This window comes from Physeter macrocephalus, chromosome 12, assembly GCF_002837175.3.
Source record: "Physeter macrocephalus isolate SW-GA chromosome 12, ASM283717v5, whole genome shotgun sequence".
NCBI classification, from domain to species: domain Eukaryota; kingdom Metazoa; phylum Chordata; class Mammalia; order Artiodactyla; family Physeteridae; genus Physeter; species Physeter macrocephalus.
This window is the reverse complement of record NC_041225.1, coordinates 14,071,965-14,083,093: the sequence shown is the minus strand read 5'-3', so window position 1 is coordinate 14,083,093 and position 11,129 is coordinate 14,071,965. Positions and strand designations below refer to the sequence as shown.

General features: G+C 43.6%; 1 long non-coding RNA gene across 5 annotated transcripts in view; it reads right to left on the bottom strand.

Moving 5' to 3' along the window:
• The window catches only part of LOC102975843 (uncharacterized), a 271,154-nt gene that overhangs the window by 149,045 nt on the left and 110,980 nt on the right, over nt 1-11,129 (bottom strand). For all 5 annotated transcript variants that reach the window (XR_003682313.2, XR_008618796.1, XR_003682311.2 and 2 more), the window contains 2 exons: nt 9,384-9,560; nt 7,258-7,370 (listed from right to left, as the gene is read on the bottom strand). This is a non-coding gene — a long non-coding RNA (uncharacterized lncRNA). The remainder of the gene's footprint in view (nt 1-7,257; nt 7,371-9,383; nt 9,561-11,129) is intronic.

Below are 11,129 nucleotides of genomic sequence, written 5' to 3'. Positions count from 1 at the left end.
TCTTTATCCATTCATCTGTTGATGGACACTTAGGTTGCTTCCATGTCCTGGCTATCGTAAATAGAGCTGCAGTGGACATTGCGGTACATGACTCTTTTTGAGTTATGGTTTTCTCAGGGTATACGCCCAGTAGTGGGATTGCGGGGTCGTATGGTAGTTCTATTTGTAGACAAACATAGACTTTTAAACAAAGGTCCTCGTGTCTTCAAACCTCACCTTCTCTAAGAATCCTCCCTGCCCTCCTCCGAGGCCCTCCCTTGACCTCTGGAGCTAAAATGACATCCTACCTACCCCTGGGCCACCTGTCAGGCTCCACCCATGCACCTGGCTTTATTCTTCCTTCATAGCACACATTGCTAACCGATCTTATATGTCTATTTCGTGTTTGGTTTATTGTGCCTCTCCATTACCCTCACTAGAATGCCAGCTGCACCAGGCAGAGATCTGAGTCTGTCCTCTTCCCTGCTAATCCCACGGCCTAGAATGACTCCTGGCACCGAAAACAAGCTCACTAAATAGTGGTTAAATAAACAAATGAACGAATGAAGGAGTGATTCTTTATATCATTTCAGAAAACTACAAAACTCAGTATGTCAGAGCTGTAAGTGACATTTTCAAATATGACCCTGTGTTCTGATGAAGGTTTATTCAGACCATTAAAAAATATGCTCAGATTAAAAGGGTCTGGAAACAGCTCAGGTATCCCTTGACAGGAGGATAGATCAACAAGCCGTGGTATATTCGTGTGATGGGATACAACCCAGCAGTAAAAAGGAATGAAGGACGAAACATGGATAAATCTCAAAACATTATGTTGAAAGAAGAAAGCCAAACACAAAAGAGTGTCTGATGCATGTTTCCATTCCCATGAATTCTAGAACAAACAAAACAATCTAGGATGCTAAAAAGCAGAACAATGTTTGCCTCTGGGGGGTGGCTGGGGACAGGGATTGACTGCGAAGGAGAATGAGGGAATTTCTCAGGTGATGGACCAGACCCTATATCTTGATAGAGGGTGGGTTTTACTCATCAAATGGTCCACTTAAGATGTGTGCATTTTAGTGTATGTACAACTTTTATCTTAAAAAAGAAAGATATAAACAAATACTGAACTGTAATTAATAACACGCATGCTGAGGTATTTAAGGGTGAATATTTGCAACTTACTTCGAAATGCATCCTGAAAGTGAGATGAGGACTTTCACTTCCACAAAGTTGGAACAGGCATACTTATCCATTCCTCCTGCCACCCACCACTAAAAACCCTGGACATTATATACAATACAAACATAAGAAGATTCTGGAAGGTGGAGAGAAGACAGACTGCTACGGACCTCGGGACAGGTAGAACAGAGTGGTGAGCTCTCTGGTTTCTTTTTGCCTGTGTATCCCAGGCGAGGTATTGAAGAAGCCGGGAACCCAGAAATTCCAAAAGAGAGCAAAGACGAAGCTCCCGCAAAAGCCTGCTCTCTCTAGCCAAATGGCCCGGAAAGGGCCAGCCCAGCAAGAAAGAAAAGTTTTAGGCAATAACTATTCCACTCTAGCCAAACACCACAGAAAATACTGCAGCCCTACTCTACCTTCATTAGCAAAGGCCAAGGGGAGCCCTGACGTCCACCCTCATCACCAGGCTGAAACATGCCCTAACCACCCTGCCCCACCCTGCCTGCCTCCCACCCCAGGGTGGGGTCTGAGAAGGCTGAGCAGGGAGCTGAAACTTTCATCCCCACTCAGTGGTCACAAGCTCCTCCCCAGTGTCAGCGGAGACCACGCAGGGAGGCTGGACTTTCGTCCCCACACAGCAGTAACAAGGAGCAAGGGTGGTATCTGGGAGACCTAGTGGGGAGTCAGGACCCTCTTAACCTCACAGGGGTAGCAAGGCCATGTGAGGAATAGATAGCATCGAGGCACTCTGACACCACCACATGGGGGAGCTATCAGTGGAAGCCTAGCACTTCTACCCACACCCAGCTGTAAGAAGGAGACCCCTTCCTCGGGTGTCAACAGAGGCCAAGTGAGGGACCTGGACTTCCACCCCACATGGCAGTAATGAGAGAGCTCACTGCCACTCCACCCCCCACCCCGCCACCTTCACCCACAATGTCAGAGGAAGCCAGTGAAAACAGATCGAAATAAGATACAGAGTCTCAAAACATAATACCCCAAATGTCAAGCTTTCAGTAGAAAATTGCTCATCATACCAAGAACCAGGACGACCTCAAACTGAATGAAGAAAGCCAATGAATAAATGCTAACACCAAGATGACAGAGATGTTAGAATTATCTGACAAACATTTTAAAGCAACCACCATTAAAATGCTTCAAAGAGCAATGACAAATACTCTTGAAACAAATTAAAAAATTAGAAGAGAGATAAAATATAAAGAACTAAATGGAATATTTATAACAGAAAAATACAGTAATAACAACAGCAACAACCAAAACACCCACCTGAATGGAGGCACGCAAGAGCAAAATAGAGTAACACAGTGACCTGGAAGATAGGACAGCATTAAATATCCAATCTGAACAATAGAGAGAAGAAAATAGGCTGGGAAAAAAAAAAAAAAAAAAGGAACAGAGCCTCAGGGACCTGTCTGGCTACAGCCAAAGATCTAACTTCTGTGATATCCAAGTTCTGGTAAGAAAGGAAAAGAGGGCAAAACTGAAAAAGTACTCAATTAAATAAGGGCTTAAAACACCCCAAGTTTTGCAAAAAAAACAAAAGCACAAACAAAAACACACAGATTTAAGAAGCTGAGCAAACTTCAAACAGAATAAAGCCAAAGAAATCCATATCAAGGCACATCATAGTCAAACTTCAGAAGAACAAAGAGAAAAATATATATATATTGAAAACACAGAGAAATGACACTACCTATAGGGAAAAAAATTTGAGTGACAGCACATTTTCATTAGAAACCATGGAGGCCAGAGTACTCTCATGTGCTGAAAGAAAAGAACTGCCAACACGGAACTGTATATTCAGTTGCAAGGTCCTTTCCAATGAAGGATCCTTCAGGAATGAAAGGGAAATTAAGACATTTTCAAAAAAAGAAAAACTAAGAATATTTACCACTAGCAGGTATATCAATACCACATAAGAATGGCTAAAAGAAGTTTCCTAAACAGAAAAGAAACAATAAAAGAAAGACTTCTGGAACGTCAGTAAGGAAGAAACAACACAATAAGCAAACATATTGATAATACTGGTAAATACAATGGACTTTCCTTTTCCTCTTAATTTTTCTAAATTATGTTGACAGTTGAGGCAAAAACTGTAACACTGCTAATGTGATTCAAAATGTATGTAGAAGAAATATTTAAGACACTTATATTATAAACAGGGAGGGGAAAGGAACGTAAAAAGAGATAAATGTTCTATAGTTGACTCAAACTTGCTAAATGATGATGCTAGTTAACTACGGTCTCAACAGATGCAAAAAAATCATTTGATATAATCCAACAGATATTCCTGGTAAAAACTCTCAGCAAACTAAGACTAGATGGGAACTTTCTCTATCTGATAAGGGGCATCTACTAAAAACTAATAGCTAACATCATTATTAATGGTGAAAGACTGAATATTTTCCTCTTAAGATCAGAAACTCTCACAGATTCTATTCCACATTGTACTGAAGATTCAATCCAGAGCAATATGGCAAGAAACAGAAATAAAAGCGAGCTAGATTGGAACTAGAGAAGTAAAGCCGTCCTCATTTGCAGATGACATGAGAATCTATGCAGAAAATCCTATAGAAACAAAAAGTTACTGGAATGTAAAAAGTGACTTTAGTAAAGATATGCGGTACGAGATTAATGTACAAAAAATCAATTGTATTTCTGTATACTTTCAATGAACAATTGGAAATTGAATATTTAAAAATATCACTTACAATAGTATCAAAAAGTATAAAATATTTAGGGTAAATCTGACAGAAGATGGACAATATCTATACACTGAAAATTACAAAACATTGCTGAGAGAAATTAAAGAGAACCTAAATAAATAGAGAGATACTGAGTTCATGGGTTAGAAGACTCAATATTTTTTAAAAGATTTTTTTAATTGAATGAGTCTTTAAATTCTATATGCTTTGCAATTTTCAAAAGTTTCACACACATTATTTCATATAATCCCATAATAACCCTTTTTCCCCCTACCCCTATATTACTCCTCCCCACTTCCCTCTCCCCACTAGTAACCACTAGCTTGTTCTCTATATCTGTGAGAAGACTCAATATTTTTAAGGTGTAAATTCTCACCAAATTGATCTGTAGATTCAATGTAATTCTGATCAAAATCTCAGCAGATTTTCTGTAGAAATGGACAAGCTGATTCTGAAACTCATATGGAAATGCAGAGGACTTAGAATAATCAAAACAACTTTGCAAAAGAAAAGCAAAGTTGAAGAACTTACATCACTTGATTTCAAGACTTCTAAGGTTACAATAATCAGGACAGTGGAGTAAAGACAAGCACAAACACCAATGGAACTTCAGAATCAAGAGTCTAAAATTAGACTCATTTATGGACAACTGATTTTTAACAAAGGTGCAAAGCAATGCAGTGGAGAAATTTTTTCAACAAATGTTGAGGGCACACTGGGATATCCAAAGGCCAAAAAAGTGAACTTTGATCTGTACCTCATACCATTTACAAAAATTAACTCAAAATGGATCATCATAGATTGAAATATCTATAGCTTCTAGAAGAAAATCTTCATGACCCTGGATTAGGCAAAGATTTCTTAGATACAAAGCCAAAAGCATAATCCATAAGAGAAAAAAATGATAAATTGGACTTCTTTAAATTTAAAAACAAAAAGTCATTGTTAAGAAAATGAAAAGACAAGTTATAGTCTGGAAGAAAACATTTGCAAATCATGTCCAATAAGGGGCTTACATTCATAATATATAAAGAACTGCCAAGACTCAATAATAAGAAAACAACCCAATTTTTAAAAAATGGGCAAAAGTCTTTTTTTTAATAAACTGGGTAATGTTCTTCCTTAATGCAAATATGAATTCAACTTCTTTTTCCTAAAAACATGGATTAGAAGTCTCATGTGAGTCAAGGTCAGGCTCACTATGGCGTTGTTTCAACCACACTTCTACTATATTAATCACCACTATCAGAGAAACCCAGATTAAGATCTTTTAAATAACAGCTTGTATTTACTGAAAATTCTCTCTCTCTCTCGCTCTCTCTATATATATGTATATATGTGTGTGTGTGTATATATGCAAAATATTTAAACAGACATATCACCAAAGAACATATATGAATGACAAACAAGTATATGAAAAGATGCTCATTATTTTTAGTCAGAGAGATGCAAATTCAAATCACAAAGAGCTCTCACTACGCATGTATTAGAATGATTACGACAGAAAGTCTTGACTGTAATAAGCACTCATGAGGACAGGGCGCAACTGGAATTCTCACATTTGGCTAGCGGGTTTTTAGAAATGATGGGGAGATCCTTAACCAAATCTTTTCAAACCCCACTCAAGGAATCCATTCAAGGAACTGTCTTAACTTCTTCCCTGCCCAACTGCCTCTTCACAGGGCCTTGGTAAAGCCAGCTTTCCAGGGTCCCACAAGGCCACCCCCAGCAGTAGTGAGCTTCTCACGTCAAGCAATCTGGTTTAAAAACAATCTTTCTGGTGTTTCCTTGGAGGCCCCAGACTGCCCTCTTTAGGTTTGCTTGTCCTTGGACTGAGGTGACTTCAAAGGCGGCACGATGCCCAGTGCAACGGAAGAGAGGAAGGCAGAATGCACCCCGACTCTGCAATCTGTTCCTAACAGTTTTTTGAGGGTTGGACACAACTCTCGGTGTGTGTCAGCGCTTGAGCTGTGCGTGTCTGTCTGACTGTGTCTGTGCCTAGGTGGTAGGAAGGGCCCCGGGCTGAGGCCAGGAAGGACCTGCTTTAAGCTGATAAAGCCAACGCCCTTATGTCAGAACCCTGTGGTTTTTCTGTCTTTGGAAGCAGCAGGAAGTACTTTTCCCCCAAAACACTGCCCTGTATATTGCTCGGGGGAACAATTCGTACACATCGGGCTGGGAGCCCCTGAACACCCAGGGCTGTGTGCTTCATTTCAGGCGAACTGACACAGTTTTCTCCCTTACACTTTGGAACTTCGAGTTCCGTGCCTGCCCCTCGCCTTCCGGGGATGCGAGGGGGAAGGCAGCCTCCAGGCTGGGCTGCAGAGGGGCGGGCTGCAGCCCCACCGACCTGCCGGGCGCGCGTCCGTCCGTGCCAGACCGCGCAGAGGTGCCGGCGCAGCCTAACCGTGACCTTGGCCGCTTGCGCGCGCCGGAGCCGCAGACCCGGACAAAGCCTGGCTGCTAGTTAAGTTTTGCTGTCTTTTACTTTTCCTAAAATAATTCCGGGGAGTTTCTATCACTCTGAAATGACCTGCGAAAACTCTCCGGAGCTAGAAATCAATCAACTCAAAAAAGCATGCTGATTTTTTTTTTTTCCTCTCTTTTTGAACCCGTGGTTGGTGCGTAAAGGGAGCTGTCAATCTAGAAGCCCCCTGGGCCCCACGTGAATCTGTAGAGCTGGATATTTTTAGAGACCGCGCTTTCTTAGATTCCAGCTGGTGGACCCCGAGCCGACTCCTGTCGCCCTCAGAGAGCACGTGAATTTGCAGAATATGATGCAACCCAGCGTGGGCTCAACCGATGCAACGCGCACCGAGCTGTAGCCTGAGAAGCTCCAGGACACACAGAAGGCCAGCTCGCATCCCTCATCAATTTCTATTTTTTTTTTTTTTTTTTTTTTTTTTAACTCTCCACAGGTTCAGATGCCGTTTGGCTGGGGAAAGGGATTTACCAAAGATTTATAAATGGAGCAATCTACTAGTAAAAATAACAATCATCACATCATCTCACAGGGTGGCAGGATATTTTGTTTTTCTTTGGCAATGATCCGTAACTGAGTCATTGATTCAAATATACCCTACGAAGTACACATTTTTCTGTGGAATGTCTCCCTAAGTAAAATTTGCTGGCTTGCTTCTGGATTAGGAGCCTGGTGGAGCTGACCCTGGCTGCAGGGAATTGCTTCCCATCCACGCAGGCACTCTCTGTATCCCTCCCTCCGGCAGGGATCTGGGCTGCTTGGGGCTTTGTCTTCTGTTCTGTCCCCTGAGCCCAGCACAGGGCTTAGAACACGGAGGCCCTCGTCCACATCCACTGGGGACCCAAGCTCTTCAGCTATAAAGTGGGACAATAATGCTTGCCTTACCAGCTTGAGAATCTCCTTGTAGGGATCCAATTCGTCAAGAAGAGAGATGCTGGAGGCTGCACACCTCAGCCTTCAGCCGTGTCCTATCCCCTCCAGCACCGCACTTGGCCCATCTGTGAAATAAAGGAAAGAAAACAACTTTATCAGTAATGTTAGAGTCATCATTACAAAATCTTAACATTTGTTAACTCTGGAATGTGGGTACTTAGGTGTTTGTTATATTATTCTCTGCATTTTTCTGTATTTTTCAGTCTCCTGCCCCAATAAAAGAAGAGGAAGGAAAAATGTTTAAAGACTTGTAGAAAATCTGGTTTCCTGCAGTTGGACTTTCTCTGGTTCTGGGTACAGGAAAATGCTCAGTAAACCGGACTCCTGGAGGAATAAGCAGCATTACTATCACTCATCTCGTTTCTGCCCCTTCCTTTGTTCCAGGAATTTACTAAGACCCAGCAGTAGGTTTCACCCCTACTCCCACCCCCAGCTGTTTAAGGCAGCTGTTTGCTCACCAGGCTCTTTGACTTGGGATAGAAGTTTTCTAGTTGAAGGCAGGTGAGTCCAGAATGATGTCATTTATAACGTTCTGATTCAATCTCTTCCAAACCTACCCACCCCCTGCCGCCAACGATCCCGACCTGAACTAAGCAGAAGCACACGTGTATGAAAAGAAACTTCTATCTGTAGTCAGTAAAAATGTGCTTTGTGTAACACAATCCCAGACTTTCTTGGGCTTCACAAACACACATGGCTCAAGAAAACTCGCATGGACATTTCCACTCCTCTAACTTAAAAACAGCCAAACTAAATTAAGTAACAACAAAAACACAGAGTTGTTTCCCACAAAGTTTGCTGTGCTCTCACCACCAGTTCTCAGCCTGAAACAATTTCATGCTTGAGTTATTAACTTATGAAAATAGGCACAAAAGGGGAAAAATGTGAACAGATCCTCAACTATATTATTAGTCATTGCTACAGCTGACTGCATTCCGGCACAAAGGCATGTTATTCTGCCTGAGTATCTCAGCTTTGAACAAAATGTAGCTCACTAATGGGTTATGCCTCGTATACCTTTTTGTAATCATTACATTGCCGTTCTCTGTAATTTATCCTGGTTTCCATTAGGCGTATGTGCGTTAGGCTGGCGTGCACTTGAGCGCGTGCACACACACACACACACACACACACACACATCTCTTTTAAGTCCCCTTTCATTTGTGGCTTTAAAGAAAGGTCATGCAGCTGTCCGTCATTTTAGGCAAACACCACTGTATTGATAAAGATAATATTTGGAAACCAGAGGGATGGGTGAATGTGTGTGTAGATTCTGAAAATATTGGTGGTTGGGGGGTTGCAACATGAGTAAAGGAAGGGAATCTAGAAGCAGTCTGGAGAAGATGGAGGCAGAGTGGCAGAGTCTGGTCAGGCTCACTTCGGGGGTCTCTATTCAGGAGGGGCAGCCCTGGACTGAAACTCCCCGGGGTGGGGCGGGGGGCGGGGAGGGGAACGGCATCTTTCTCACTTGCTAAGTGCGCTCAAGTCTCCTGTGTGAGCAGTGAGATTCCAGGCAAGAGCCCCGTTTGGGGATGTTTCTGGCTGGGGTTCAGAGGTGTTGCCCCAAACCAGTTTGAGTCAAATGAATAATGAAGCCAAGTTTTGAGCCTATTGCTTTTCGCTCCTGTAAAGTCCAGAACTGGTCCTAGAAATCAAGGCTTTTGAGTATTAACTTCTGGAAACGACAGCAAAAAGAGCCGGTAAGAAAATCATCAGGGGAAAGAAATACAGAAGGGATATGAAAAGCCTGGAGAAGATCAAGATGTCCACAGACAAGTATGAATCCCTAGAAGCATCTCCGAAACAGATCAGAGGCTGGGATCCAGAAGCAGCACCCCCCGCCAAGAGCAGGGGGCCTCCCCACAATTCTCAGCCAGCAAGAGAAGCCCTTGGCATCTTCCCCCTGAGTAGGATAATGGGATTCTCCACCAGACACTTAACCGGCCAGGAGACGTAGCACTTGGGAACCAAATGGGCTCTTTTAACTTCTTTGAAGTGTTAACGAATGCTTTGATTTTGTTCTTTCCTCCTCATTAAGACAAATGTGGTATCACTTTGCCCCGGGAATCTGATCTCACCTCCCAAACCAGCTGCTCATCTTTCTAGTCAGATGAGTCCAAGCCCTGCTGGGGGTCTCCTCCTGCCAGGTAGCAGAGATGCCTGTCTCGCCGAAGATCTCTCTGCCAGGGCTCCGCCAGGGCCTCCAAGCCTCGTGCTGCTCTCAGAGGCCAGGACATACCACCACCAGGTCCCAGCTCACATAAAAACACAGACGTGCTTGTGTTAACGCTCAGCTTACAATGTCCTGTTAGGTACCAAGCAAACTCAGGCATGTTAAATTTGTTGGATGCTGTGGCCCTGTGGAGGGGACCAGGCTGGACAGAACTCGGAGGACAGAGCCCCCCCCCCGCCCCCCCCCCGCCACCAAAGATCTGGAATCTTTAGAGATTATGAAGCCCATCTCCGCCCTCACCCCTCTTTCACCCATGACACACTGGGGCTAAGGGGTTCGACTGGGGCAGAACTGGAGCTGGAAGCAGCTGGCATTGAACCCCTGAGGCTCATCTGCCATCATGTTCCCCCACCCAAGCTCTCCCTCCCCCTCCCAATGCAGGGCAAATTCAGTGGGATGAAAGCCTGCAGACAGAAGGAACTGGGGGCCCTGTGGTTTATTTAGAGGCCACTGAAAGCAGCCAGGCAGCCTCTCACAGCCAGCGCCAGCTGGGGAAAGCAGGCCGGAGGGCAGAACTCTGTGCCCCAGAGGCACGGGCTGAGCCCATGCGGACAGTCCTCGAGATGGCTACAGCCTGGGATGGGGACCTGGGAGGCCGGATGAGCTCTGTCAGGTGGGCAAATGGGAGGGTGGGAGAGGAGCCTTCTGGAGAACAAAAATTCAAAGCTGGGGAAACAACCCGCCTTATCTCATTCCATCTTAGTTATCATCTCCGCAGCCCACGGGATAAAGGCCTGCTAAGTGCACATTATCTCATGGAATCCTCTCACCCATCCATGGATCAGTATCACAATTTGACCCTCTCTCCCCCTATTTTCATTTTTACCATCTTAATCATTTTAAGTGTACAGTTCAGTAGTAAGTACATAAATATTGTTATGCAACAGATCTCCAGAACTTTTTCATCTTGCAAAACTGAAACTCTATACCTATTAAATAGTAACTCCCCACTGCCCCCTCCCCCGGCCCCTGGCTGCCACCCTTCTACTTTCTGTTTCTGTGAATTTGCCTACTCTATATACCTCATGTAAGTGGAATCATACAGGATTTGTCTTTTGGCGACTGGCTTAGTTCAGTTGGCATAATGTCCTTGAGGTTCATCTCTGTTGTAGTGTGTGTCCAAATTCCCTTTTAAAGGCTGAATAATATTCCATTTTATGGACAGAGCACATTTGATTATCCATTCACCTGTTGATGGGCACATGGGTTGCTTCCGCCTTTTGGCTACTGCAACTACTGCTGCTATAAACACGAGTGCAAAAAAGTCTCTTTGCAATCTTGCTTTCAAAGCTTTTGGCTCTATAACCAGAAGAGGAATTGCTGGATCATATATGGTCGTTCTGTTTTTAATTTTTTGAGGAACCTCCATACCTCCATTTCCCACCAGCAGTGTATGAGGGTTCCAATTTCTCCACATCCTTGCCAATACTTGTCATTTTCTGTTTTGTTTTGTTTTTTTAATTTTAATACTAACCCTCTTCGTGGGTGTGAGGTGATATCTCCTTATAGTTTTCTTTTTTTTTTTTTTTTTTGTGGTATGCGGGCCTCCCTCTGCTGTGGCCTCTCCCGTCGCGGAGCACAGGCTCCGGAC